Source organism: Taudactylus pleione, unplaced genomic scaffold (genome assembly GCF_031769625.1).
Source record: "Taudactylus pleione unplaced genomic scaffold, aTauple2 ptg001075l, whole genome shotgun sequence".
Classification (NCBI taxonomy): Eukaryota; Metazoa; Chordata; class Amphibia; order Anura; family Myobatrachidae; genus Taudactylus; species Taudactylus pleione.
Window position 1 is genome coordinate 2323135 of NW_028285476.1, and position 19213 is coordinate 2342347.

Here is a 19213-nt window from a genome sequence, read left to right on the forward strand (position 1 = left end):
CTGTGACATCTCACGTAACCTATATTGAATATTGTATGGTTATTATCACATTCTTTTCTAGAAGATTTCCTTGTATGCTTCTGTCGTAATTCTGATTAGCCATTGTGCTATGACGACATTATGAGGTCATTGAACTAGTATATGTTTTATATAGGTCTCAATATTGTATGAGACAGAGAATTATAGACCTATTTGTAATATTTCACTTAGCTTCACATAATTGTGATAAGTATTGTATTATATGTTGTCTTATGTTCTATGTATGTTCGTGTTCTGCTTGTGATAATTTATAGCTGTTATTCCAACAGTAATGCCAATAAGTAACAGGCTCAGACTTGTTTTTGGTATTTTAAAATATATCTAATAAAAGTTATTTTTTATATATTATTCTTATTATAACATTTACATTCGAGTGCCCCCAATAAGAGAGTTTTCTTCTCCCCCATACTACATTTCCACTCTGATTTTATATATATATATATATATATATATATATACATGTGTATTTATATTCACCACCCGTTATCAAACATGGCAAGTAATAAACTCAGTCTAATATCTAATAGGAAATCTCACCTTAGATGGCACAAATATTTTATTAAATTATATTATTTTTCAAAATCAAAGTACCTAGGATTCCTAAAAACCCTACATCTAATACTCATTTTCATTTTGAATTACCAAAAAAGTATATGTCAATAGACACAATACCTGAGTAAATACTAGTTCAGATAAAAGAAAAACAGGGATGGGACAGTCAAATATAACAAAGAACTTACTAATCAAACATAAAACCAATGCAAAAAGAGGGAAGATATATATTTTAAACTACATCTATCAGAGGAAACCCATCAAAAATTCAGGATGTATAAATTACGCTAATACAGATGTTAAAACACAGTATTTAGTTCTATTTGTTCATTTAGTCCAGACTATTCATATTAAATATCCAAAAGATTTCTTGTTTACACAGGCGCCTAAAACGATCCCCTTTTCTCAATGTGGGGGGAATGGCTTCTAATCCAGTAACCCTCAAAGAGGACACTTCACCTCCATGTCGTTCAACAATGTGTCTTGAGACACTATGTAAGGCACTCCTCTTTAAGATATTCCTCCTGTGTTCAAGAAACCTTTCTCGTAAACATCTAGTTGTTCTCCCCACATATCTGATATTCTCACAACTACAAGTAAGTAAGTATATCACATATTTGGTATTGCAGTTTATAAACTGTTTTATCTGAAAGTCCTATCTTGTCCTATAATAAGCGTTGTTTTCTTGTTCATAAATTGACAAGTAATGCACTTGTGCATTCCACACTTATGGGAACCTAGTGGTTTTACTGGTAACCAATCTGTCCCCCATATTAAAGAATTTTTTAAGAGGTTCAGTTCTAAGCAGGCTTGGAGCCAGAATATTTTTAAGAGACTTGTTCCTCCTATTTATTGTCATAGGTTTATCGGGAAGAATAGATTTTAATATTGAATCATATTTTAACATGTGGTAGTTTTTCTTAATTATTTGATTCATTTTACCCGAGGATTCATTAAAGGTAGAGACAAACGCCAGTTGTCTTTTCTTATCCATTTTTGACCTCTCTCTATTTCTTATTTTCTAAAGATAAGCCCTATCCATAATGGCCACTTCCTCGCATGCTTTCTCCAATATTTGAGGGGGATAGCCTTTTTCTTCAAAACTCTTACATAGAGCAGCAGCCTGTTCCTTATAATCTAATAAATTAGAGCAATTCCGTCTAATCCGCATAAGTTGTCCTTTAGGGATATTGGTTTCCCACGGTAGGAAATGGCAGCTCTGGAAGTGTAAGTAATTATTGGAGTTTACCTCTTTGCAATAATTTTTCGTAATAATTTTATTATCAAGAACTTGTAGGGTCATATCAAGGAAGTTAACACAATTCCTACTATAAGTGTATGTAAAGGAAAGATTGAAATGATTAGAATTAAGTGAAGAGACAAAGGCTTGTGCACTGGAAAGATCCCCATCCCAAATAATAAAAAGATCGTCTATGTAAAGGCCATAGAAAACCAGGCTCCCCCCGAACCCGCCACCCCAAACATGTTGGGATTCAAATTCCCCCATGTAGAGGTTCACGAAGCTCGGGGCGAACCTGGTCGCCATGGCTGTCCCAAGAACCTGTAAGTAAAAAGTGTCAGTAAAAAGAAAATAATTGTGCGTCAGAATAAAACAAATAGCGTTAAGGATAAACTTCTGATGTTAGACCTCTAAGGTTCCATCTTCCAAAAGACATTTTGACACCACATTTATCCCCAACTCATGGGGGATATGTGTGTATAGCGCTTTAACATCAAGTGTGAGAAAGGCATACTTTTTGTTCCAAATTATTCCTTCAATACAATTGAGGAAATGTGTAGTGTCTTTGAGGTGGGACCTTAGACGTGTAACATGAGGTTGGAGATAAGAATCCACATAGTGTGATAGATTCGAAGTGAGTGAATTAATACCAGAAATAATAGGGCGCCCAGGTGGTGTAATAAGAGATTTGTGAATTTTGGGCAAATAATAAAAAATAGGAGTGACTGGAAAAGGAACTAGTAGGAATCGATGAGTCTCCTTAGAAATGACGCCTTGAATCAGAGCCTCATCCACCATCACTTTAAATTCTTCCAGATATTGGATAGAAGGGTCCCGATTCAATCTCTGATAGAATGTAGTATCATCTAATTGGCATAGGGCTTTGAGGGTTTAGTCCGCACGATCAAGTGTGACTATAACCCCTCCTTTATCAGCCTCTTTAATCTTTTATCCAAACTCAGCTCACGTAATGCTATTTTCTCCCACTTATTAAGATTGGAGTTCTTTAATTTAAATTTAGAGCATAAGTCCTTAAAGTCATTCAAAGTAGTCTTATAAAAACATTCAATGCTCGCACTTTTATTTTTAATAGGGAAGAACTCAGATTTAACTTTAAAGTGTTTTTCCTCCTTTATATCGAATAATTTTAGCATCTGGTTTTCACTATCATTCTCCTCCAATAATTCTTCCAGAAACCCTAACGTATATATATCTCCATCATCCAACAATATGGGTTGACAGTCCACACCAATTTTATTGAATTTTTTATTAGCAAAATATCTCTGTCTGCATACATTTCTGATAAATCGGTTTAAATCTACGTATAATTCAAAAATATTAGGGCCCACAGAGGGTGAAAATTTCAAACCTTTAGAGAGAACTAGTTTTTGATTTTCACTTAATACTTTCTTAGATAAATTAAAGATGGATTTACTCTCTACCAATGTAGAGGAACCTTCTTTTAATTTCTCTGGTCTCTTCTTCTTCCCTCCCCTCTTTCCTCTAATGGATCTGAGATTCTTCTCCTTTTTGGAGTGGTTAGCACACTGTAACGATTGCTCATTTCTAGTTGAGGAGGGTGAAACTGAGTTCCTAAAAAAAACCCCCATGATTAGTAGTCTTAGATTCTTGCGAGTTCCTTCTCTGAATATATTTTGGAATTGCCCCCAAATTTTTTCCAGTATATGGGCAAAAGTTCACATGGTTTTTTTTCCCCATGGGGGAATCTTGTTTAGGGATCCCAAATCTGTCTTTCTTATTAAAACTATTATGTCTATGGGAATATGGCCTATTAGTTTGATTAAACAAGCTCCTATCATGTTCTCTCTTCTCTCTATTAGGTCTTAATCTCTGTTGATTAATGACTCTCAGAGTCTTTTTATACGACCTCACTTCACCTTTTTGATAGTCTTCACTGTCCCTCACATATTTTCTCTTCTTATTTTGGATAGTAATTCTCTCGAATTCCATCAATCTTTTGCCAACTTGCTTCTTTTTCTTTAAAGCCTGTATTGTTCTTATAGTGTTCAACTTTCTGTCTCTGTATCTCTATCTCTTAATTTCCTCAACTTTCTTCATCCTATAACGTATAATTAAAGATATAAGTTCAAGTGAGCATGCATCAAGTAAATTATTCCATTCTTCAAATAATTCTTTACCATTTTCAAATATACATGGTTTATTTAACCGTAGCCCCCTTTTCAGATAAAACAGTTTATAAACTGCAATACCAAATATGTGATATACTTACTTACTTGTAGTTGTGAGAATATCAGATATGTGGGGAGAACAACTAGATGTTTATGAGAAAGGTTTCTTGAATACAGGAGGAATATCTTAAAGAGGAGTCCCTTACATAGTGTCTCAAGACACTTTGTTGAATGACATGGAGGTGAAGTGTCCTCTTTGAGGGTTACGGGATTAGAAGCCATTCCCCCCACATTGAGAAAAGGGGATCATTTTAGGAGCCTGTGTAAACAAGAAATCTTTTGGATATTTAATATGAATAGTCTGTTTCCAGACATCTGTATTAGCGTAATTTATACATCCTGAATTTTTGATGGGTTTCCTCTGATAGATGTAGTTTAAAATATATATCTTCCCTCTTTTTGCGCTTGTTTTATGTTTGATCAGTAAGTTCTTTGTTATATTTGACTGTCCCATCCCTGTTTTTCTTTTATCTGCACTAGTATTTACTCAGGTATTGTGTCTATTGACATATGCTTTTTTGGTAATTCAAAATGAAAATGAGTATTAGATGTAGGGTTTTTAGGAATCCTAGGTACTTTGATTTTGAAAAATAGTATAATTTAATAAAATATTTGTGCCATCGAAGGTGAGATTACATAAATAAGAGTTCTACCTGACCTAAATGTGTAGCAGAATGGGTTAATTAGCTAATTTATTCCTAAAGCCCCCTCCCCTCTTTCTCCCCCCCTCGACCCCCTTTTTCCTTCTTTCCTATTAGATATTAGACTGAGTTTATTACTTGCCATGTTTGATAAGGGGTGGTGAATATAAATACACACATATATATATATATATATATATATATATATATACATATATAGAAAATCAGAGTGGAAATGTGTGTATATATATATATATATATATATATATATATATATATATATATATAAAATCAGAGTGGAAATGTGTAAGAAATAAAAACACCTTGCACCAGGAGCATTCTATATGTGTATTATGAGTTGCTATATATTTAATATATTCCATTAATTCATAAATAATATTTTACTTTACTTTATTTTATGTAATTTTATTTAGAATAATTGTAAATTGACATAAGGGAATTCTTGCATTTAGTGTGCTGTTTCTCTCATCTGATGTCTCTCACTGATTTTCCTGTTATGGAAACAAACTATCCAAGTCAATTGGTTTTAATTAGACAAAGCTGCAATTAATTAATGTCTTTAGAATACTATTTAAGCTGTAGAAATGTACTGCAATGCATCTGCCTTGACAAAGACGCCTTTGACGTCGAAACGCGTAGGTACTGCTTGTACCCCTTGGGACTGCCAGGATCCAGCTCATATTGTTGCACTTTATGGCAACTAGGCTCCGTTTTTGACTTGGACCCCCGTTAGTCAGCTGCCCCACAGACATCAGGTGATTACCCTTCACGCCCGTGCCTGCACATTCACTTGAGCCGGCGCGAGCAGAGAGGACGGAGACGGAGATCGCTTCCCCACCTGATGCTAAATGTCCCATTATAACAGGAGCAGGAGGCACGCTATGAGGAGTACCTGGGAGTTTACCACTCTTGCTGGAGCGGACGAGCTCACACGGAGGAATCATTCACTGTTCAGTCCATAATTTCTGCCGGAGCAGACAGGACTTACTGAGGTACTTTTCACCCCCAACACTGGTTAATAACTCTGTGTTTACCAACCGAGTCGCTCCCTGCTATACAGAGGTTGAGCGCATTTACCAGGGAGATATTGGGGCAGTCCAACTCCCCCCGACTGCTCTCCCCTACCCGTTACTTTTTTTCCTTATATGTTGGAGCCCGTTTCTGGATATCCTGTCATATTTACCCTTCCAAACAGCAGGGGTTCGTACAATCATTAGATTACTTGCATTGTTATGCTGTTATTGCAGGTTGTCAAAATTGTTTTTTATTAATGATAATAGGCATTGTTCTATTTTTTATTGCAGCACATGTTTGATATTTTGTGTGCGATTTATGTTTCTTAATAAAAACCTTTTAGGTCTTGTATTTTGACTTGGATATTTAATTGTTAACAAATTATCACCACAACCACTTTACTTAATGCTACCATCCCATTTAGATCAATAGGATAGGGGTAAAAGTATTGTTTCTATCTGTTTTCATTTTATATTTAATTTTATATTTAATTAATTAATTTATATATTAAACTCATATGCTTATAATCAATTCCATTTGGTGTATGTGAATATTCATTCTTTCCTGCAAAAGCACTGTTTCGACTCTATGTATTTGTAACTGGTGTGCTACCCTGCAAAGTAGCAATAATAACTGAAACCTAGAATACAGGTATTGCGCATAAAGGAAATGTCTCAGGCACACGGTGGTGTAGAACAGTCAATATACAGTAGAACACACTAGATATGTGCACTCTGAAAATGGAGACATGAATGCACACTGGAACCTGCTGGCTGTTATAGGTACTGCACGCTGGTAACAGCAGACAGTAGCTAAACTGCACAACAATGTATGCATTCTGTGGTAACAGATGAGGTAGCATGTTAGTAAACAGTCTGTACAGTAGTGATATTTTACATTTGCAGGAAGAGAGACACACTGGTGAAATGAGGACTGCAGACCACAGGACTGGCTGCTGAAAGTGACAGGAGACTTGAAGGTGAGCACTGGACTGGATGCAGGGAGCAACAGGTCGAAGTTCAGTACTGGAACACAATGGAATGTGTACCAAATAGAATGCTGGAAGCAAATAGGAGACTTAAAGTACACAGTTAGAACCAGAGAACTCAGGTGTGCTAACACACAATGGAATAAATACAGACAGTCAATACAGTCTTAAGGCGCACATCCACATGCCAACTAGGGAAAGACAGTACGATTACGACATCATACTCGTACCATCGTTCCCCATCCCTTGCAGTGCCTACACTGAATGATCAGTGGTTCAGTGTAGGCACCCTCCATCATCCCCGAACATTGCCAATCTATTGCTGTTGGCAGATTGACCAGCATGTTCAGGCGATGATTGATGACGGAAACGACCAGCGGGAGCGCGCATCGCTGATCGTTTCCGACATTTGAATGCCCGATTAACGAGCGATTGAATGATAACGATATCGTTATCATTCAATCGCTCTGTTTAATCCTGTAGTGGATGTGCGCCTTAAGGATATGCGCCCTCTGCAGAGGATGTTTGGTTTAGAATGGAGGCCTGCAAGCGGAGACAGGTACTGCAAGACGGTATTAGCAGACAGTAGTAATTAGCATGCAGAGACTGCACACTGTAGTACACGTAGAATCTGCAAACAGAAATGTGCAGGGTTAATAGTACAGGGCTAATACTGCATGCTAGAATATGCAGGCTGAAATACAAGCAGGTATGCAGGCTGAAGCAGAGAAGTACTCTGGTATAATAGCAATAGATGAGGACCAGACTGAATGTAGAAAGTCACAGGTGAGCAATAGCACAGTCAGGGCCGCCATCACGGGGGGACTGCCGGGACTGTAGTCCCGGCCCTGGACACTAGGGGGGCCCACCCACTACTAACCCCTGCTGCCACACAATAGAAGTGTGCCTGCCTGCCTGCTCCTATTACGGCCTGCGCCCGCTACTATCACCTCTATAGAGCGTGATAGGCCCGGCCGAGGGCCCGCTCCTAAGAGCGAGCCACCCACTACTACCGCCTGACACCACACAATAGAAGTGTGCCTGCCTGCCTGCTCCTATTACCGCCTGCGCCCGCTACTATCACCTCTATAGAGCATGATAGGCCCGGCCGAGGGCCCGCTCCTAAGAGCAAGCCACCCACTACTACCGCCTGACACCACACACTAGATGTGACTCGTCATGAGTCACTTCTCACTTAGCTCCCGCACTCCCTCTCTGCCTCACTCAGAGTCCTAAGCCGCAATAAAGTTTTACTTGTGAGTCGGCGCGACGTCATGCCGCGCCACCAAATGAGAAATGAACCCCGGTGTGAGGACTGAGGAGCCGGAGGCTGCAGCCAAAACAGGTAAGTGTCTGGTTCATCTTTCATTATTGCAGCATGTCATTTGTTGCAGATGTGGGGAGTGGGACTGGCTAGGGGGCTGCTTTGTTCTTTGATTAGTTTCTCCCAGCCAGTGGGGAAAGGGGGGTCCTGCCTATTTTTGTCAGTCCCGGGCCCCACAATTCCTGATAGCAGCCCTGAGCACAGTGCTTGGTGGAGATTAGCACAGGTGTGCTGAAGAACAATGATTGAAACACTAGCAGAGTAACAAGGTAATAGAACTGCTGACAATGGAACCAGGAACAGGTTGAATACAAACAGGGCCGGTGCTAGGGTGTTCAACGCAGGATTGCCGACTTTCTAGCTGCCTCTTCCAGAAGAGGCAGCCAGCTCGGCAAAGATAGTGGGTGTGGCAAAGTTATTAGGGCGGGCCGCAATCGCATCGTCGCGGCCCCACCCCTAGCAACATAATGTCGGTAATTTCGGCATTGTGTTGCCGGGGGTGGGGTCACAATGTCGTAATTTAGTGCAAATCGCGTCATCAGCCCCCCCCCCACGCCCCTGCTGCATGTAAATATTTTTTCTAATACATTCGGTGGACGGGAGGGGGGCTTTATTAACAGGACATGTGCCTACTTGTCCGGGAGGTCGGAAGCGGCACCCAATTTACAGGAGGCTCCCGACCAAACCGGGAAAGTAGGCATGTATGGTTCAATGCCCCTGCAAACTTTAAATTTGCACCCTCCCATTTTTTATAAAGGGACAGCGTCTGCCAAAGGAGTGTGGTCTCACAAGACAGGGGCGTGGCCACACAATAGTACTCCCAATTTAAATTATTCCACACAGTAGTGCAATCTTATTTACATTACACCGCACATAGGGCCTGATTCAGACCTGCACGCAAGCGGGTCGATGGTGGGGCATTGCGCACTCTCTCGCTCCGGGGCTTGCTACAAACGGGGCGGCTGTTGATTTTGATCGACAGCTCGCCCCGTTTTGTAGGCGGGGTGGGGGGGGTGGCTGGACAAACGGAGGCGTTCATGAAGGAACACCTGCCATTTGTGGCCGGCCCTACTGACATCACGAGTGATGTCAGTAGTGAGCTTCTGGCTCTATTAGAGCCGAAAGCTCACAGGGGCTTGCGGCAGATGAGACCCTACCACAAGGGTCTCATCACAAGCCCGATGGTCGCGACCATCACCTGGCTGCTTGCAAAATCTGTGGGTGGTCACCCACAGCTTAGCGAGCGGCCAGAAGGCCGGGTTTTTTAAAACAAAGCGGCCGCCCTGATTTAGAGCGAGCGCTCGCTTTTTGCGAGCGGCTCTGAATCAGGCCCATAGTGCCCCTGATTCACATTACACCACAGAGTGTTATCTCTTGTTCACGCTACGACACACAGTATTGACCCTTATACACAATGGACACAACACTGTACTTACTTAAAGCCCTGCTCCTGCAGCTGTCCGGCACCTCCTCGCGCTCAGCTATGGAAGAGACGTCATAAGGTCTCTCTCTACACACACTGAAGCAGCCGGAAGGCGGAGCTCAGGAGTGAGGTTTAGCTTCCAGCTGCAGGGAAAGAGCCACGGGGCGCCCACTGGTAACAAAATCTCAGCAGGTGTCCTGCAAATGGAAAAGGCGGTGGCTCCACTCCAGCCCGGCGCCTGCCTGCTGCGCTTGACCGGCTGACCGCCTCGAACAGTCCCTGAATACAAGCTTTTGACAGTTGAATTGGCAATGTAATAGTGCAAGTGAGGGGGCTACATAGGACATTCTGAACAGTCATTGGTTGCACAGGTTATGTATAAATAAACTCCTCACTGGTTGGACAAATCCAGAGTCAGCTGACTAAAGCAAGATGGCGGCGCCAATGCAGCACAGGCCTCAGGTGAATCTCTATTACCCAGATTCAATGTTTATCACAGCATGTACAGCTTGGAAAACTGACTGGCAGGAACATGCCAGCTGATGAACTGACAGTGCCAGCATATGCATGAAGACAGCAGCACTAGATGCAGACGCCCAGCCCTATATTATGCCGCCCATCTCCCTTTACTCAAAGCCTGATGAGTACGCAAGATAGTGTAAACATCGGTAACATCAAGAACCATCAACCACATTTGCATAATAGTGGTTGATAAAATAGGTTCGGATGATTGGCGCTACTATCCTTACGTGGTCTTATAAATTAACCGAAAGAAGCTGCAGCCTAGAATAATCGGAACTTTCAACAGAGATCCGGATAAAGATAGGTATAGAAGTATTCCGGTGCTCCCAAGTATCAGTGTTATTTTGGGGGAAAAAAAAGAGGATGGAAAAAAATATAGTGTCAATCTGTGATAAAAAACAAAAAATAAAGTATATAGACATATACTCACCCTTTATAGGTGAGATCAGTACAATGGACACAAATCAACACCGTGGTCCTACGGTGGTTGCAATAGCAACGATGAATCTATATGGATGGGTCTCAAATCCTGGCAGCAGTCGTTATGTGAAGAAAATAAAACATGCCTCCATAGTGTAAATTGGTTGTCATTAAGTCAGAATAATAGTAAATAATAGCCTGCTCACCTTATTCCAATTGCATAAGCGCCTTAGACATTCATTTTAAATCCCGATGTCCGTCGGTAATGAAATAATATATATCTCTTAAAAATTATTTTATATAACTTCCGTTAAAATAATTTCATATATGGCCATACAGAAAAAGAAAATCAATAAAAATATAAAATTGCAGTCAGAAGATATCGGGGGCCAGAGAAAATACGTGCAAATACGCAGTCGCTGGCTGAGACATTCCTACAAATGGTCGCGACACACCTGCAATTCTCTAACCCACCCCCCTCCTCGTAACCTCCCATAAAAGCTGGCAAGCTGCAAATCACTCTGCATCCAAAGTCTCTCTGCAAACAATGATGGTAATCAATCGCAGCACATGCACAGTACAAAAAACATCGGTCAACTGCGGGTACATCACTGCATCATACTTACTGACTTTCTGGCTGCCCCTCCAGGAGGGAGCAGCCAGGTTGACTTCCCCGGCACAGCAGGAGGGCATGGCGTGGCGGCTTGAACGCACCATTGTGGCTCCACCACCTGCTATAAAGTTCCGATATTACAGGCACTGTAACATGTGGGGCTACAATGACGAGATACAGTGTAAATCGTGTTCTCACCTCTTCACCTGTAGTTGGTGGCCAAGGAGGGTTGGATGCGGGCAGCTACAGGGGATTTGGGAAGGTGTCGGCTGGCTTCGGGAGACACTTGTCTACTCTTCCGGGCGGCCGGGAGCAGCACACGATTTTCATGAGCCTCCCAGCCGCTCCGTGAGGTTAGGCCAGTATGCACTACAGCTGTCTCTGAATTAGGCCTTTAGGCCTCTTTAGTATGTGGCAGGAAATCAGGTGCACACAAAATGTACGGAGTGGCTGCATATTTTGAGGTTAGTAAATGACCTTTGTGATTTTTTTTGTGTAAACCTGAGCCAACTGCAGAGGGGAACCATTTTCTGCTGATTATATCCAAATTGCTTCCACTTCTCAAGAACTATCACAATTTTGAAAAGAGAATTTCATGAACAAAATACCACTATTATTTAAGGGAAAATGTGCTTCCTTTTGTGCAGGATGGCCATTTTGTTGCTTAATCCCTATGCAAGATTGCCCTCATGTGTTGGTCTTTAGAAATGCATATTTGTATTCTTAGAGTGGAAGTAAATGATTAAATAGAAGAAGTGTTATGCTGTACAGGTGAATGAAACATATCTTACCTCTCCTTTAAACAGCTATTTACTTAAAAAATAAATTCAAAATATATATATGTTTTTAAGTTGCCCAGTAAACACTATTATATATTGTCCTTTCCACATACCTAGTCAATGTTTTCGGTCAAAAAAAAAAAAAACTCTAGTAATTTTAAATAATAGGTGGTCGACCTGTAGCGACACTGTAGGCAAGCCAGGTACACTGCCCAATGGGTCGATGTTAGGCCACTGCGCATGCGCACGCAGGAGCCGGCTCTGACGTGCGCATGCGCGAGACCCGGCTAGCGACGGGCGCTCCGGGTCTCGCACCAAAAGGGTGGCGGCTGTCGATTTTGATCGACAGCTCGCACCGTTTTGTAGATGTGGCGTGGGGGTGGCTTCACAAACTGAGGCGTTCCCATGCGAACGCCTGCCGTTTGTGGGCGGCCCCACTGACATCACCAGTGATGTCAGTGGGAGAGCTTCCGGCTCTATTAGAACCAGAAGCTCTCTGGGGCATGCGGCCACGAGACTCTACCACAAGGGTCTCGTTGCAAGCCCGATGGACCATCATCCTGGCCGCTCGCAATAGCTGTGGGTAGTCACCCAGAGCTATGCGAGTGGCCTGGAGGCCGCTCCAAAAAAAAAAAACGCCCTGATTCAGAGCGAGCGCTCTTTCAGAGCATCCGGCTCTGAATCAGGGCCTATGTCCACAAATCTGTCAACAAGTATACAATGGGGGACAGCGCTGATGATGAGTGTATACAATAAAAAAATAAATATGTGCGGATAGATTACTAGGTCAACATTTATTACATAATAAAGAAAATAATACAAAAACAATCAAAAACAGTTGATACTCAAAATATTCTGGGACTATTCATTGCAAGGAATAGTTATGTCGCGACTGTTTCGAGGGCATGTCAGATCCAGCGACTGCTCCAGTGGCCCCAACGTCTTAATTCAGACAAACATTCTGAACAACCATAGAGGGTTCAGAACTTTGATGGTGCAACCAATGATACGTCTTTGTACTGAAGTGGCGTGAAGTGCCACTAGTGGGCGTCTCAATACAAATCCCAGTGACTGCGACATTTGCATATTTCCTCACAACCGCTGCGTACAAAGACTTAGCGGCAATGGGGTTTGCATCCAGCTCTTAATCAGGCCCTCAATCTCAAGCGTACCTGCCGTAAAAGTAGGATTCAGTTATGGACACATTTATCCCAAAGAAGCACATAAAAAAAATGATTAAATATATACATAAGCATACGTGTGTTACGGTCCAGTCTAATACCCAGCAGATAAACAAAAATGGAATGGCCAGAACCTAGGAGCATGCTATGTGAAATCTTTTGCAAAATGATTTGCAGCAATGATTAGATGCCAACGGGATCCTCCGGCTGGCTCCACAATGTGTCCGTAATGAAAGCTGGTCTTTGAATGGATAAGGCAAACACATTAGAAGGAAATACACAGGATCCAAATAAGACAGTCCTGGAATATATCCATGGCAGACGCGTTTCCCTGCCGTAGGTCCCACAGCTTCCTCAGAGGCAATTAAATATTTCTTGACTCCCTACCAACTTAAATACCGGGGGGGTTTTGGTACAGTAATAAGCTGAACTGATGCAGCGGCCAGACAGCAAGTGTACATACGTACCTCTCCAATGGAGAGGTGATCAAGCCACCAACCAGGTGAAACGGCCGTCCTTCTGCAGCATAGGAGGTCCGGTCAGTGCACGGACCAGACCCCCGCACAGTGACCCTGATACGTATGTACACTTGCTGTTTGGCGCTGTGTCAGTTCAGCCTATTACACTCCGCATGAACGGAGATACAGCACTCTGATCTCTTATAGTACCATTTGGAGACCTGTCTGCCCTATGGCTCATTCTTTCTTGCAGGCATCTGATTACACAGGCTCATTTATGATCTGACTATTGTGGCAGCACAGTGGATGTACTGCTGTAAACTCCCCAGTTTTTAGCTGGGGTAGATTTAATGTTATTTCACATGGTTATTTTTCATTGCACACATGAGGACGTGATTTATGTCCAGCTTTCTTTCCCCCGTTATTCGGGGAATAGATTTGAATAACCTATTTGGCTCTTTTTTACTATCACTGTGTGATGATTTTGAGACACACCTGTATCCATTGTAAATATAGCAAAACACACTGTGTATAACTATATTACTTGGCAACAATGTATGCTATCTATTAAACGTTTCAGGGGAATACAGATTAGTACAATCCCTATATGAGGACTTGATTTTCGCCCGGTCTCTGCCCCAGTGACTTAGGAGAGCGGGCACTAGCAATACATTTTGCTTTCTTTTTTTCTTTTTTATTACCACTCTGTGTGTTGTGACCATGTGATGACTTATTCAATGTACATCTGTATTTCATGTTAATAATACAAATTATGCTATGTATTGTTTGGTTAAAATGTATGGTGTCTGCTAAGTGCTCTAGGGGAATATAAATTAGCACCATCCCTACCAAAACATATGGGATTTGAATACCCATGTACAATCATATGAATACTATATAAATGCCATTTACATGTGATATGATTATACCCAGGCACTATTATACTGACATTACTTATACCTGCATTTAGATTATCTGTTTATATAGCTATATGAATATGATATACATACTTTAGAAGGTAACATAACCAATCTATTCATTAATCAAAGTATGCTGGTGCAATACTTTGTTTGGAATTTATGTCCATTGTTTAATCAAAGAGGACTTCTCATACTGAGTTAGTCCTGCATAATGCCCTTAACTATATTACACCAGCACTCCCAATCTCCTGTTTATATAGTCCTACAACCATACCTTACTGAATATGCCCAATCTCATCTGATCTTGGAAGCTATACAGTATTGGGCCTGATTAGTACTTGGATGGGAGACCACCAGAGAATATTGGGTGTTGTCGGTAATATTTAGGAGCAGAACGGGATTAAGTGTATAATAGCAGGGACATAAGTGATTACATTTGATTTGGTTTATGTTGATTTCAGGATCACCACGGGTACAAAACTCCTGTATGATGTGAATAAACAATCTAGAATTTATAGGAGCATGATTACCCAGAATTATTTGAATATTTATTTCGCCGTATCCATTTATTCTATTAAAATGAGGAGATCCGCAGCTTTTTAATAATTACTAATAAAGGTTACATTTTATTAAGTTTGATTTAAGAGTGCCCCAACAACTAGCCCTTCTTGGCTCTTTGTTTTTTGTACAGCTTAAATACCCTAAGGGTAATGTAAAAAGTCTGAAGCACAATAGCCTAATAATTAGATCCGCATAATTCAAAACAAAACTAGATACCGAGGAGACAATCACAACTTCAGTTATAATATAAGATATAAATAACCAGAATAATAAATAATGCCTTATAAATAGTTTCCATATCTGTTGGTCTCGGTCACATGATATAAACATAAGCTCTCAGGAGAGATTCACATTCCACGTTCATTGGTCAATGCCAATCACATGCTGTAAAAGTTGGGACATGTGATATCTAGGCTCCAATAGTGAGTACTTTGATGTTTATAAGAAAGTCAAGCAAAAATCCCCAAATGGAGAATCATCAAACTCTCATAATGTAAACCAACAGATTGGAAGGGAAGTCTTTTGGTTTCCTTAATATCAATGAGCATATTGTTAGCATAATTTGCAATGTCTCGTCCCAATTCCCAGCTACTTATAGAAGGTATACTACTGACTAACCCACTGTAACTGTTATTGGCTAGACACTGATCACATGACAACAATCAGTTCTGAATGAAATACTAAGGTATTAATTAAATTCATATCCTATAGTTTCTAAGTTTATATGCTGGTGCTATATAAGTAACTGTTGTTAATAATAATAATAATAATAATAATGATAATAATAATAATAATAATTATATACACAGAGTATTAATCGCTTGAATTTGTTAGTTCAGAGCTATACAGTCCCAAATAGAGGGACTGCGGGGTAGTGAAATAATACATGGCTTTATAAATAAGTCATAAATCAGGAAGTATATTACATCAGTTGAAGCCATATTATCTAATAACAATCCTAATGTGAATATTCCTAATAATCTATAACAAACCCATAGTGAAAGAAAATCTTATAAACAGAATAAAACAAAAGTAGCTACACATAATTTTCCGTTTCCCAAGATAATAACATCTCTAGCAGTACCAATAAATGACAAAGTTTATAATAAGATGACTTGAGGATGAATTAATCCTGGTCCTCTCACTAAATATGGGATAAGTAATATACCATATATGGAAGAGATTACATTCAAATATTTAAATGAAAATTGATTTTATGCTTAATTTGAATATACATACAGCAGCAATCTAATAATGAAGCTAACTGACCCTTACATTGATTACACGGAGGATACTTTTATGTTCCAGCCATTCTATTTCATACTTACCGACATTCTAAATCTCCTCCCCGGGAGAAGCCCGGAGTGGAGATTCTGTGACATCTTCAGGGGATGCGACCAGACTGTATACATAAGTAGGCCCCGTCCCACCACTGGAAAAAGTCTGCGATGGGCGGGGCTAAATGACGCAATTCGCATAATTTTAGCCCCACCCCTACTCACGGACACAAAAAAATCTCCCCATCCTGCCCACTTCACTAGGAAGTGGGCGAGATGTGGGAGATATGCCTACTCTCCCAAGAATGTGGGGGGTTACCCGAAAAATCGGGAGCCTCCCACGACTTCCTGGAGAGTAGGCAAGTATGTATGTTCTATTTCCGTGTATCTACTGGGTGTTATACTGGAGGTACACATATATGCATATAGTCTTTATATATGTTGTATTCTCTTTTTATGAGCACCTTTAAGTTTAATTATTCCTAAATTGAGTCCTATTTATCACTATATGCACCAAGTCCTCTGGGTACAGACTATTTAACTATCTAACATAGGCAGTCCTTGATTAGTCCTGGAGTTTTTTGAGGACCAGCTGCTGTTGTTTGATTGTTTTCATATTATTATTTGCTTTATTAGGTAATCAATGTTGGCCTTGTAATCTTTCCACAGTTTTTATTATCATTCTATACACTCATTATCTGCGCTGTTCCCCTTTGTATACTAGTTTATCATTATTGTTCTGAGTAGAGAGGATAATATCTTCCCTGTACACCATTTACAAGTACTCTGGCAGTGCCTTCTATCTGGGTAATCTGTATTTGTATATAGTCTATAGAGCTGTCACTTAGCTATATGGCAACATGAGCCATCACTCACCTTCAAGTAACAGAGGGCAGTTCATGGCAGGGAAAGGTGGTCACCTACCTGCTGTACATGGGCATATTTTATTGGGTTCGTCTATGTTAATATGCCACAAAGCTATTTCTAGTGTGTTCCAATGATCCCGATGTGTTTACAGTCACACATTTCTCAGGATACATCAGGCAAATGTATGTACTAACAATAGCATAGAGATGTGGTTTGACAGTCTTAGGAGTAAATGCAAAGTTACATTACCCTATTTCAGACCTGGCCAATCTGTGGCTCTCCAGCTGTTGTGAAACTTAAAGTCCCAGCATGATTTACATTTTTCTAGCTGCAATGCTACTGCAGATGCTTGCATTATCCACCATTTGTGGCAAGATGAAGGTAAATATGCTGTCTCTTCCAGTGATTCTCAATGTGCCTGCTCCCCAGGTAGTAAGAGACTGAGGCACAAATTTACTAAGAATCGTGTTTGATTTTTAAACCCAATCACTGGACATCGCCGGTTGTTTAAAAGGTCAAAATCATAAAATTAATAAGCCGTGTTTTTGAGTGTCTATTTTATTCCAATGGCAGGGCTGCAACTAGGGGTGGGGGCTAATGGGGCACATGCCTCGGGCGGTGGACTTGAGGAGGTGACGAGGAGAGGCTGCCAAGGTGGTGCAGCCCCAGGTAGTTGGATTTGTCGGTTTGGGCCGCACGCCGGGACCTGCAGGCAGCAACCTGCAGCCCAGCCTTGAGAGACACAGCGCAGCCATCAATCTAATGTGACGCCAGTCACAAGTCAATCAGAGCTTGCGAACCGGCAGCCAATCAGCAGTGGCTGCCGGTCCGCGAGCTCCAATCGATTCACGACCGGCGCCACATTAGAATGAGTTGAACTGACTGATCCCTGGCATGTGGCTTCTCCATCTTGTCCCACGCTGCCCGAGCTCACCCACCATGCAGGGAGGGAGCTGGCTTACTGGGAGATCCCATTTTACTGTGACAGTCCAATTTTAATAGTGCTTCATCTGCCAGTTCTGGGGGGCTGCTGTCACTAGGGGGCATTACTGTGGCAAAATGTGTAAGTGGCCTTACTGTGACATAATGTGTAGTAAGGGGCATTACTGTGACATAATGTGTACCCATACGGGGCATTACTGTGGCATAATGTGTTGTAAAGGGCATTACAGTGGCATAATGTGTTGCAAGGGGCATTACTGTGGCACAATGTGTTGTAAGGGGCGTTACTGTGTCACAAAGCCACACATCCTTTTTGTGCTCTATGTTGTTGGTTTTTTTTTATTGCCTGGTGTATGTGAGCTGTAGGGAGTTCAGTCGATACGTAATAAATTCTTACAGTAATTGTCTAACAGTCCTTATTATTTTATATTCTACTTGTTTGAATTCTAAGGTTATCAGCAATTCCCATTATTTGAGCAGTATTAGCGCCTGATCTCTAAAGTTTTTTTATTTGTTGATTTGTTGCTCTGTTCTGACCTGGCATCAGGGAGATTGTTAGACTCTCAATGGAGTCAGGGAGATCTGCACAGTTTCAGTGAGTCTCTCTGACATTGAGGGCCAAATGTAATAGGGTGAGAGTTTAGAAAATATGAGAGTTTAGCAGTAAAACTCTCACACTAATACATTGATCGAGTTGTATTTTCAATACAGGAAACACCTGGATGAGAGTTTAAATCTTGAGAGGTTTTTGAGTCTGAAGTGCATGCATGTTCTGTGACTTTATTACATTGGCTGAGTTTAAAAATGTGAGTTTTCTCTCACATTTTCTAAACTCTCACCCCATTACATTTGGCCCCGAGGGAGAGTACAAAGTATGCACGAGACCAAGCAGATGCATGTCTGGACCTCAACACACACCATACTTGCCTACTTTTGAAATTTACTTTGAGGGAGATTGCAGATGGCTGCAGAATGCGCCGTTGTGGGGATGTGGTCTGCTCCACCCAAAGGGCGTGTCTAGCTCCACCTATGGATATATATTCCTATAAGATGACACCCTAGCTCCCCCACTGACATTAATAGATCTCTGCCCTGCCACACTGACATTAATAGATATATGCACACATTTACATGAATAGATTCCCTCCCCCCACACACATTCAGATTAATAGATTCCCTCCACACACAAACATTTATATTAGGGATGTGCGCCAGACCATT

General features: G+C 41.0%; 1 pseudogene; it reads left to right on the forward strand.

The window, feature by feature from the left end:
* The first annotated feature begins 14605 nt into the window (after positions 1-14605).
* On the forward strand, positions 14606-14724 carry LOC148453874 (5S ribosomal RNA; annotated as a pseudogene).
* Positions 14725-19213: the final 4489 nt, after the last annotated feature.